Here is a 12,511-nt window from a genome sequence, read left to right as displayed (position 1 = left end):
TAGTATTTATTTACCTCATGATATGCTGCAAAACCCAATTAATCGCGAATTTCTAATTTTATGTACTCTTGTCTCCGATTGTACCTCCCAAACATCCTTAATTCTCCTGTAATTTTCATCTATTTTCTTAAATAACTTTAAAACTATTTGAGACCCGTAGACAACCTATTTCATTTGATATGCCACACGGTACAGTTTGCAAAATGTTTTTTTTTTTATATCCTATTGGCTTCCCAAAAATGACCTCCATGTTCAAAATTAATTTTAATGAACCAACAATAGTTCTGGATTGATTTATGACAGTGCAACATTTCGACCGGCAATTTCGGTCATCATCAGACTAAAAGAACGAACAAAAGTCACTGTGTCAACATCAAATCTAAATTAGAGTCTTGAAATGTAATAATTATTATACAACAACCAACAAAGTTAGATTCCTTTTTATACTTAATTTGTTTACGTCTTGCGCCCGTGTTTGGGTCTCAGAAATTGTACTAAATTTCAACTTAATCGGCCCAGTAGATCCTGAGAACATTGTCTTTGACAGACGGAGAGACAGACGCACGAGTGATCCTATTAGGATTCCGTTTTTCATTCGGACGTACGGAACCCTAAAAATATCCTCAGCTGTTGTGTGATAAAAAGTTAATTATACTTTCAGCTCTGAAACCGTAAAAACCTTCATAAAAAGAAAGTGATTTTTTAAAACTGCGAAATATGAATAATAACAGAAAGCTGTTCAATCTTTCATTAATGGCTGCGGCTGCTCGGCTCATTTTTAATTAATTACAAAAAAGATAAAAAAACATTTGTTTGACTTAAATCGTAATTTACTTCTTCAGAATTGTCATCGTGGTAATTCCGTTTTGGAATTGCACGATCTTTATGTAGCACAGGCCACTAAATATTGCAAGCATCATTATACCGTACCGTAAAGTTACGGCCCAAAAGCGAGAAAAAACGTTCCTCAGATAGCTGGCTCAATAAATTCACCCGAAAGGACCGCACAAAAACATAAATATTCCCTAATCTAGCCACTATAAATTTTAAAAACGGTTTCGAGATGTCTGGACCGTTGCCTTAACAAAATGCGGCCCGTAAATAAGGATCGCGTTACTAATTACTTATTTTGTTTAAATATTTAATCGACCGACCGACCCGACTGGTTGAAAACATACTTTTGCCGAAAATGAAAATAAATTGTTCGCCGTTTTATTTCTACGAAAAAGCATAAGTATATATAGTTACATGGCTTTTGTTAATGTCGTTAAAGGTCTACTACTTTTAGACATCACGGTCCCAACATCTCGGAATCACGAGGGTTTCGCTTAGCAATTTGAGATTAAAATTTAAAAAAAATAATATTGTAATAATCGAGGGTTTAACAAAATTAACTTCTAAGACTGATAACGATAAAAACTATTTATTTACATTAATTATTAAAGAACTTAAAAACACTATTAAATTATTACTAAACTTAGGTTATGAATTATTCTATTTATTTACACTACTGTTGATATATCACTATTCACTGCGCTATTTATTTCACTGCTATCACTGTCAATTTATTTCCCGATTCACTTCTACGACGGTCAATTTATTTCTACTTGTTTTTCGGCGATCGTCTCTTCCTTTAAATACTCTTTTGTTTACTTTCTGGAGCCTTCTGGAAACATCCGGATCGTTTATTTTTTCTTTGGAACTGTTTAACTGATTTCTCAGAACGCAGGTACGACACACATTTACAAATACGGCGCACATGAAGAAAGGCGCCCGCGGCTAGTCGGCGAATCGATAAGCCGTTCACGCACACTTGTGCCCGATCGCACAGTGTGTTTGTGTGCTCGCTACAATATTTAAAAAACAATAGGATACAAGACCATTATAACTATTAAACCATTCGAAGTATATTAAGAAAAAATATATCTAGTAATGACATTAGTATGAATTCATAAATTTTTGTAGATAAGTCTGTATTGCATTATGCTCTGCAGAGCAAAGCCAATAAAAATTATGTGAAGATAAATGTAAGTACTTAAATCAAATGATTGAATAAAATTATCTATTATCATTTCTACTTATTTTATTACATCAAGAAAGTAATTTTAAAAGCAGTATAATAAGCAAGAATTGATGTTGGATGGTTCGACTGCTGCAGTTTCAATTTATCGTTTTCATTCAATTGCTACTACCAGACCATACAAAACATCAAAAGGCATAGTACATACACAGATGTCCCTATTTGGTTTTATTCCTCTTCTATAACAAGAAAAGAGTAAAATTTTCAATAACCCTTGTTTTTGTAACCAGTCCGAGCGCGTCACAATAATATCATTTATTCTCTTTTGTTTTGAAAAGCTCTTCGTATTTACATTTTAGTGAATAGACGGAAGGAAGACCCAGACTCCGTTCCTATTTGAATGCGATATGAATCGGGTGACGCCGTGGGCGCTAGTGGTTGGCTCTGCGGCGAGGCGGTCGTGATGGTCGCTTCAAAACGAAATGAAAATTTTTCTATTTCAACTTTGTCATCCGCTCTCTGATATCCGTCCACGAAAAAGAGAGTAAGAAAGAAAGAGGGGCAAAAAAACGAAAAGCAACTTGCATTAAAAAGAGTTATTAAAATTTAAGTCTTTTGCTTTCTTTACCAAGGAAGGCGCAACAAAAGGATGCTGAAAAATTCCTTAAGTATGTATATTCTTTTGCTTGACATAAAGTCACAACTTTCTTTTTAATTTTTTTTTGCGCAAACCTAAAAGAACTGCACCCTTTTAAAATCAGACAGTGAAATCCTTGCTAATTTTTGACGTGAAACTAGGTATAAAATCGAAAAGTGTAACGTCACGCGTCACAGCGTCACGCACCTCGTGTGGCCCGTGGTGGATATGCCCATAAGGAACTATTTTAACAGATTTCAGAAGGTAACTTGTTAGTAGCAACCAATAATTCGAAAATTGTCATTTCGACAAATTGTCAGCAGATCTCACCTACATGTACTGTCAGGACACTTTATTGTTTGAGTCAATTCACACGGAGCGACAATTATTATATAAAACAGAGCGATCATTACTTGTGTCTAATCAACGCACGAATAATCTCCTCGTAGATGCCTGATTTTTCCTGGGAGATCCCATGCTTGCTATCGTCACACATCCCAGCACTCGTTTACTATAATTCCTATAATAGTGCACTGTTCTATCAATTATTTTGTTTGACAATCGGCTACCAGAATAATAGCTAGTATATCAATCAGCTAACTCATCTCTGATATAATGATTCTATCAGAATCATTAATATAATTTTTGGATCATTATTATTATTCCTGCTATATAAATAATACTAATTGGGGTCCGTCAAATGCGCATACACCATCTGGTGGCAAAATTTATAACTCGAATGAGGGAAAAATTTACGTAGGAACTGTGCACGCAAATTGTAAAATTGTTTATTAAAATAATAAAACACGTTAAAAAAGTAAAAAAATTTTGATGATGGAGTTTTCTTCTAAAGTTAAATCAAATAAAAAGTTAATATGTTCAGTGAAAAGCTGCAATAGCACTTCAGACATAGATCTTCATTCTTCACCTACATTAACTACTTTCCAATAAAAACTAACCGTTTTATATATGTAAAAAATATATTCCGAAAATTAGAGAAAAAAGTAAACTAATAGAAGCTTGGATGAAAGCAGTAGGTATCAAAGAAGTGAATTCCGGAATAAAAACTTGTTCACGTCATTTTAATGCACATGATTATATTTCAGCAAGTATTTACCATCAGCCATAACCTTAATATTTAAAACTAGAATCATACTAAAATTATAAAGTGAGAAATTATTTATTCCTGTGTAATTGATTTAACAGAATTCTAATGATACGATATAAGTATTTTGAGGTTAAGAACCTACCTGCTGCAATACTACAAAGTTGCAATAATGTATTTGCAACGTTCTCTTAAATCGGCTTTGCACGTGCAAGTCATTGATATGATATTGCTTAAATCACCCAGAATCACCTCACCAATTATATAACGTGAATCACTTTTTAAATCCGAAGTTTGTAAAAAGTAGGCAGTAAACTTGACGGAATTTGAAGGCTAGCTTCCGGATTTGTTATTTCCGAATTTTATAATGTGATTGGCATTAAAAACACGCTCACCTTCAACGAAATTTCCTTTCCGAGGCTTTGATTCAGCCCAATCACATATTGTGTTAATACTTATCATTTTATCGTAATTTAAAAACTTGGAAATTGCACGGTACACTATATTTTCCCTAATCGGCACCACGTTTTTAGGCTCATCCCATTTGACGGATCCCAATAGGTGTTACATATTTAAATCACAGTTAAAACCCGTTGATTTTTTCTGTCGTATTAAAATTCTACCTCTTCAAATTTCCGTGGTCATTTCCATGTTACACTTGCTACAAAGCATTCTTTTTGTTCAATATTTGATTGACTCAAATAGACGTTAGTTGTTCAGTTAATATTATTCAATTTATTCGCCGCTTTTATAACGGGGTGAAATTGAAATTACATCTATATAGCTACTATGTACCGAAAGTATTAATTAATGGTAATAAAAGGCGAAACAAAATGAGTTATTTAAAAGCAACTGAAGTTGTTAGAAACGGCGATAATTCTTTAGAACAAAGTTCTGCCACACACGTGTGTATGTCCCTACGCCTGAGGATTATAACCTGTTATAAATTTACCATTTAACCGTTTAAATTACCAGCGAGTTCATTCATTTGAACTTTTATCTTACGGAGAACAAAATGTCGCTAATTTTTCTCAAGTCCATTTTATTTCCGGAACAAGAGGATAAATATGTTAGGAAAAGCGTTAAAAATTGCAAGCCGCTGTCGGGTGGGTGGTGTGCAACGGGCGGAAAAACCGCCGCATTGCAAAAGGAAATAACGACGTTTTGAAATTAATTGGGACCATTAGAAAAACGCTGCCGGTTGCCAGCATCCTATCGAATCGAGCAACGAGAAGCGACGCGAAGCGAAAATAGCGGGTGTACTTTCGTATTATCCGAGTTAATTCAAATACAGTAAAATAAACGACAATGTTCTTTTACTGTTTATTACGCCGATTACAGATTTATATTACTTGCCCTTGGAGATGGACATCTTAGACAATTTCAGAAATGAAAAGAACGGTTGCCTCTCACTAATATTCAATCGCACTTTTTCGATTCCAACGCTTACTAATTGTTGAAATTTATAGAATTTTTCCAATAACACTTGCTTTTATTAAAAACAATTGAAAATTAAACAAAAATTCGGCGTGCTCAAATTAGTTCGAATCGGATCTTATACGCTTAATATTGAGAAGAAAGTTTAACAACACCAAGACCAAGGTCAAGACTCTCCCAGTCTTGTATTGGTCTTGGTGTTGATAATCCGGTCTTCGTTTTGGTCGATTAACTACTTCAAGTTTTGGCCTTGATGTTGATCTTCCTGACATTATACCGGTCTTGCTCTCGCGTGTTAAGTTTTTTAATTTTTTGAAGTGAAAACTTTTTGGCAGGGGAAAATGTTATGGGTTCGCGTCACCCACATGCTTGTAGTAGTATATTTGTAGCTATACAGCTACGACGATCAATGCGGTTTTTACGCGATACTTGGATAAATTTCAATCAAACGTTTTCATTTCTTACTTTAATTAACATAAGCCTATTGTATATTTTTTAGAACACAATGAAATAATTGAAAGTACAAAAAGTTGTTGAAATTAATGATGACAATGATGCAAACAATGTTAAAAATCAAGTACATTATATGTAAATATTTGAATAATAAAAAACCATATAAACATTCATATAATTGTTGCTCGGAGTGTCAATAGATGTGAAAACCAGATAATTTTTATTCAAACATTGTGGAAATTTCAAATTTTAATACTAAAAGTTCTAAGTTTTCACTTCTATCGGCAGTCCCTATAACTGCCAATTTTTTTTTTTAATAATTCTTCTAAGCACAAATTCTTCTGATTATCTACACCATAATTGTCTTAAATGCTGAGTTGTCATGACTATTACGGAACATAGCGTCGATAGTTGTAACAGTTGTGAAAACTCGAGAGTTTACCTTTCTTCCAACCCATGAATTGTCTCTATATTTCAACCATATGTTATCGTAGGCAGGTTTGCCGCCGAAACCGAAACTAAACCGAAACTCGTGTTTTTGCCGAAACTCGACCGAAACCGAACTTTCGGTCGGACACTACAGACCTCGTACATCAACTTGCCCTTTTGAAATTTGTTCGGTTAGATCATTAACTCACCGAGACTGCTTATTGCGCGCTGATGAGACCAAATAAGATCTAAATAGTGATTTGCGGCTAATGATAGTTTAAACAAGTTTTTTCTGTATGTTATTCTTTCGTCAAAAGTCCTCATGAGGTCTAGCCAATAAGTACCTACGTTTATTTTGTTTCCTACTCTTTGAGTTGGAAAAAATTAGGCGGCCCCTTGTGTGTTCTATGCGGAGAAATTCAATAAAGAACGATCGTTGCGCTTACGTTTCACCCTCGCTGGTTTTTAATCTAGAATCTTGCTTTTGATATATTCTTTAGGGGTTCAATAACATCGCTTTGTTTGTCTATGTCAGTCGTAACGTTCCTTACAATCGTCAAATATTTAACTACTGAACGAAATACCGAACGTATTAGATACAAAAGGTGCATACATAAGAATACGAATTCAGTAACGGCGAAGTCGTTTAGGTGTCTAGAAGATATATCTGTCAGTTGGCAAAGACTACATTTTTATGTGGAATCCTTATAGACATAACGAGAGTTTTACCAATGATTTTTAACATGTACCTTTAAACCTTTACATTTTGTATTTACAAATGGTACCTAATAGTTTCTAAATCATTATAAAAACTTGAATTCTTCAAATTTAGAAAGGACTATATAGGTACCTCCTTAATTATCACTATTTTATTTTGGCACTTGTAGGTATTATTATTATAGGGATAGTTTGGAAGGACTGCCCGCTCACCAGCATCAGTAGCTAGTGTAGAAATTAAGCACCTAAAAGTTTTAAATTTTTTCTTTACCGCGACTATTCAGAAGGGCATCCATCACCGGTTTGATTCCGGGTTCATCCGCCGTGGTCCAAGCTTCTGTGGTTACTTACAAAAAGATGAGGACAGTAATAATATTCCAGAACTAGCCTTTCACTACTCTTTTGCCTTCTTTTCGTTCGTCTCATGATGCTCACTTCAACCACCCCCACACCTGCCTCCACGACACCCGAAAGGCGACTGAAGAGGGCCTTCGTCCTTCGGCATAGTTCCGAGGGACTAGCCGCCTACCAGTAATAGTACCATGTAGCGATAAAACACCTAAAAGTTTTAAGTTTTTTCCCAACTTCAACAATTCAGAAGGGCATCACCGGTTTGATTCCGGATTCGTCTGCCGTGATCCAAGTTTTAGTGGTTTCCTGAGGTCACATACATAAATAGTAATAATATTCCACAAAAACCTTTCACTTCTCTTTTGTCTTCGTTTCGTCAGTCTCACCTTTCTAACTCCAACCACCCCTCACCCATCTCCCCGAAACTCGAAAAAGACTGAAGAGTGCCTTCGCCTTACCCTCTGGCATAGTTCCGAGGGACTACCCGCCCACCAGTAATGGTAGTTAGTAGAACAAAACGCCTAAAAGTATTAAGCTTTTTCTCAACTTCAACTATTCAGAAGGGCATCACCGGTTTGATTCGGGGTTCACCTGCTGTGGTCCATGTTCTTGTGGTTTCCTGAGGTCAGTTACGTAAATGGTAGGAAGTGATAATATTCCACAAAAATGCTTTCACTTCTCTTTTGTCTTCGTTTCGTTAGTCTCACCTTTCTCACTCCAACCACCCCCCACCCATCTCAACGACACCCGAAAGGAGACTGAACAGGGCCTTCGCCCTACCCTCCGGCGTAGTTCCGACGCACTGCCTGCCCACCACCAATAGTAGCTAGTAGAGATGAAATATCTAAAAGTTTTAAGTTTCTTCTTAACTTCAATTATTCAGAAGGCACCACCGGCTTCAATTCCGGGTTCGTCTGCCGTGGTCCAATTGTTTTGGCTTGCTGAGGCCACTTACGTAAATGGTAGGAAGTAATAATAATATTTCACAAAAACCTTTCCCTACTCTTTTGTCATCGTTTCGTCCGTCTTATGTTTCTCACTTCAACAGCCACCTTACCTTATCTATTCCCACGATTTCCAAAAAGATACTGAAGAAGGTCTTTCGCCCTATTTTCTGACGTTGCTCCATACTGTAGACCGGAGGGACCGCCCGCCCATCAATTTCGCAATTCGGCTTTTGAAATTGTAAATCCGAACCAGCGAAAATCTTCAATGACGAGCAAAAGCAGATATTACCTATCGCAACCTGATATTCCTGATTCGACAGTTACTCCTTTCCGCCATTTACATCATACGTATTTCTACAACTTCATTCGAAATGGATCACTTAGCACCTCGATTTCGGGTACTTTCGCCTTGGTAGGTACTTGATTTTTTTTTTGTGACTTTCTTGAATCGTTTCCCAACCACCACTCACCTATTCCCACTATTTCTAGAAGAACGCTCAAGGACTACCGCCCTACCCCTCGACTTTGCACTAGGATGTGTGGTTTAGTTCTCGCAAATGCAATCAGGTTTACTACTATCCGGATTCGTATCTTTTCACTGATTGTGAGGAAGTTTTGATTGCATCAATTGCTATCAGAAAGCAATATTAGTAGTAGTTGTGCAATACATTGTTTGTTTAATAGAGAGATGAACTTGAATAGGCTTAACAACTGAACTGCATTGGAGAAAAGAACTACTTGCGGTAAGTTATTCGAAGTATAAATGATGACATGATGAAAATTAACCAGAAAGGTCAAAATGGGAACGACTGTGGATTGACTAGAACAAATAGGAAGTGACATAAAAATAAATTAGATGTGAATAGACTATATTGTTCATTATTCTTTTTGTATCCAGTATAATACGTGTAAAACTGTAATCTTGAAGGTTAGGTTACCATTGATAAGGTTGGCCTGATTTGAAATTTAATTAGGGAAAAATATAAAATTTCCGGTTAGTTTCATAAAAGTTGGTAAAAGATATTTCACTTGCCATTGGACATAATGATTGAAAGCGTATTGTAAAATTGCATCTCGTCTTTTAAAGTTGGAAATTAGTTTTCATTAAATTAAGTAACGGTTGTTTGAACTTTGGTGGTATGACGCAGCCCAAATCCTTTTTTAACGGGTCGAATTTATTCTCGATAGTCCTCTTTCGGTCTACAACTTCGTCTATATCAGAGTAGGCGACTTTTTCGCTTTGAGAAATAATTCCGGAAACGGAGCTCGAGAAACGTCCATAACAGCAGCTTTCATATTTATTTCCTGCTTTTTCACGGAAAGACGAAAATTATGCCGAGTTTCGATAAAACTCCGAGATGTGTCTGATTTATGTTTGTTTCACTAGACGACAAGACGTGTGTGTGAGTATGTGAGCTTTTGATTGACCCACATTCCTCCTTGCTACGATTCTATTCACCTCTTAGTGTTATTATATTAAACACATCTTAGATGCGAAGTTTTAACAAACCTGTAGGCATGCACTTGTCTAATTTGAAAACCGGACAAAATTTTTACTTGAAGTTTGATGGGCAGGTTTTCAAATTGGACAAGTACATTAAGAATCTGTCCGTAAAACTTGAAGCAAAAAATTTGTTGCGATTCGTTTTTCGACTTGTCCGTTGAAGTTTCACTTCTACTGTGTGTCCTAGCACACATTTCGTTTTTTCAGGTTTACTGCAAATTATGATTTGGTTTTAACACAGACCGCAAATAAAGGCAATGATGCATAGCCACGTGGAGAGCAAAGATAAGAAAGCAACAGCTGAGCACAGCACACGCCGCCGGGACTCTAGCGGACTTTCCGCTCTCCGCGCGGCTGCGCATTATTTCCATCTAATACAACCGTTGGCCACTCTTCTCCGCCGTCAGCCTTTATCTCCCTCCGCCACTGCTGCCTCTCCCCCTATACGCGGCCGTAACGCTTTTTCGTGACAGAAAAGTCATGCTTAAAATTTAATTTATTTGAATATTCATACATATTTTGTAATGTAATGTTTGAAAGTTATCCAGTTAGATATGTATGTGGGCTTGCCAGTCGACCACCGGCCACAAAACACCTGTTTAGAGCGAAAATATACTTCAATGTTCCTGAATGCTCTTGGTGTGTTAATGTGGTCCTCCGCTAGAATTCTCTCGAATGTTTCGGATTGTCTTCAGGTAGAATGTTCTGGAGTGAGCAGTCTCTAGAGAATATTCTGCAATAGTCCAAAACTATTACGTGTAAGTGATACAGCCAATTTCTGACACTAAATTAGATCATTCCAAAACGTTCTAGATTCTTCTAGAACATTTTATATGTGAGTACAATCCTCTACATTCGAGAACATTCTAGCTGAGAATCACATTAGAAACATCCTAGTATGTTATTATTTATTCAAAACGGGGTTTAGTGGTAAACTCGCAAACCCAACCGCACACCAAAGTGCAGAAATTTAGAACATAAAGGAGATTACAAAAATTTTTTAGGACACTGAAATATATAAAAATGATCTAACATAGTGTCACAAGCTAGCTACACACAGCAAATTGTTTTGGAAGGTTCCAGAACTTTCTCGATTCCTCCGATCCAATGCATTCTAGAACATTCGAGAACAATCTAGTTGAGGACCATGTCACAAATAATCAAGAATAATCTAGTCTATTTTTACTTATTCAAAACGGATGTTCGGTGACCGATGGTCGATCCATAAACCCATACACCCACCGAACTGAGAAATTTCGAACATTACAGGAGAATGAAACAAACTTTCCATAGTGCACTTTTTGTGAAACATTTCATTAGTAATCTTTTGTATACTCTAGATAATGGTCATGGAAGTCAATAAAAAATAGGCGAGATAGGTTGGTAGGACACCTTCTTAGGCATGAAGGGCTAGTCAGAGACATATTAGAGACAGAAACAGGAGTTAGGAGGGGTAGAGGTAGACCTAGATTAGATTACTGTTCGCAAATAGTTAAGGATGTGGGCTGTTCTAGTTTTAGGGAAATGCGAAGTTTAGCTCAGGATAGGAAAGAGTGGAGGTACGTGTCCAACCAGTCTTAGGACTGACGACCTTATGATGATGATGAGATAATGGTCGCTGTGACCGAAACAGTATTTCCGAGGTAATGAAAAATTTCGTGAAACTTATTTGATTTCTTTCTTTTTTCATATTACAGGAGAACTATTTTTTAGAACACTTTAACCGAAATTTGAAAAAGCCCTTGGTCGACCACGTTTAATCACCACAGCTACTGACATGTTACCACCATAGTGCATAACATATACTGATTTCCTTATCGACTCTCAAGTAATATGCTGATTTTTGCAAGAACCAAGAACTAGTAAAGGAGAAGGTTTGCTAAGCAAATAGCTAGCAATAAATCGTGCACCTGCCTAGGTATTTCCGTAGATGTACGTATCCACATACGCCTACATATGTACACATGTTTGCATAATACAATTATTATTACAGGTAGATATTGTACCAACACGAGTTCCCCTTTTCCTTTGCTGATAAGTACTACATATACCTACTCAACTAATCGTAAGGTAATTCACACTCGGATGTCTGCGGCAGCGCCTTGTTCTGTCTGCATGTTACCCAAGTATTAGATTATTGAGAGCATACATATCCATGCATATTTATATGGGTGCTGTAATAATCGGTTCAACGTTATAACTTAAGCCGATAAATTATGTACCGTATAATGTTACTACATTTCACCCATAATCAAACGACGTAAATCCGTAATTAAATTTTGCAATATTCGTTACTCAAACCATGGAAGTGGTACCTACACGTAAATACGAATATTGAGAACACCATAACGTACACCACACACACCAGCATACTGTCATTTTGTTTAAATTCTGTTTTCAGAAACTAAACGAAATTATTTCAAAGCAGGTTCTTGTCCAGACCTATTAGCTGCAGTTGGGTGCACATTTATAGTATGCAACTGCAGATACATACATAATCCTGATAAAGAAAATGAAGTGACAACATCGATTAATTTTTTACGTTCATTTGATCAGAAATTAAAATAAATGTGTCGTGCTAACTTAACAAAACTAGACCCAATAGGCCGTATTTATAAAAGTAAAGCATTTACTTTCAAATAGTGTCCGACCGAAACTGGTTTTTACGACCGAAACCGAAACCGAATTTCGGCAACGGTCTCAGTTTCGGCCGAAACCGAAACCGAAACTTCCTTATAAGGATCATGTTTTGCGAGAAAAATAAAGAAAACGTTATTATAATCAGTCAGTTTTATTTGTTTATCTTTAAATCACATAGCTGTGCAGTCTTTGACATTTTAACTTAATGATAATCAAATCAAAATCAACATAACAACCCCTCATTTAAGGAAATACTTTAATTGCGCCTTAA

The sequence above is a fragment of the Agrilus planipennis genome, unplaced genomic scaffold (genome assembly GCF_000699045.2).
Source record: "Agrilus planipennis isolate EAB-ADULT unplaced genomic scaffold, Apla_2.0 scaffold121, whole genome shotgun sequence".
Classification (NCBI taxonomy): domain Eukaryota; kingdom Metazoa; phylum Arthropoda; class Insecta; order Coleoptera; family Buprestidae; genus Agrilus; species Agrilus planipennis.
The sequence above is the reverse complement of the archived record's forward strand: the minus strand, read 5'-3'. Positions refer to the sequence as shown.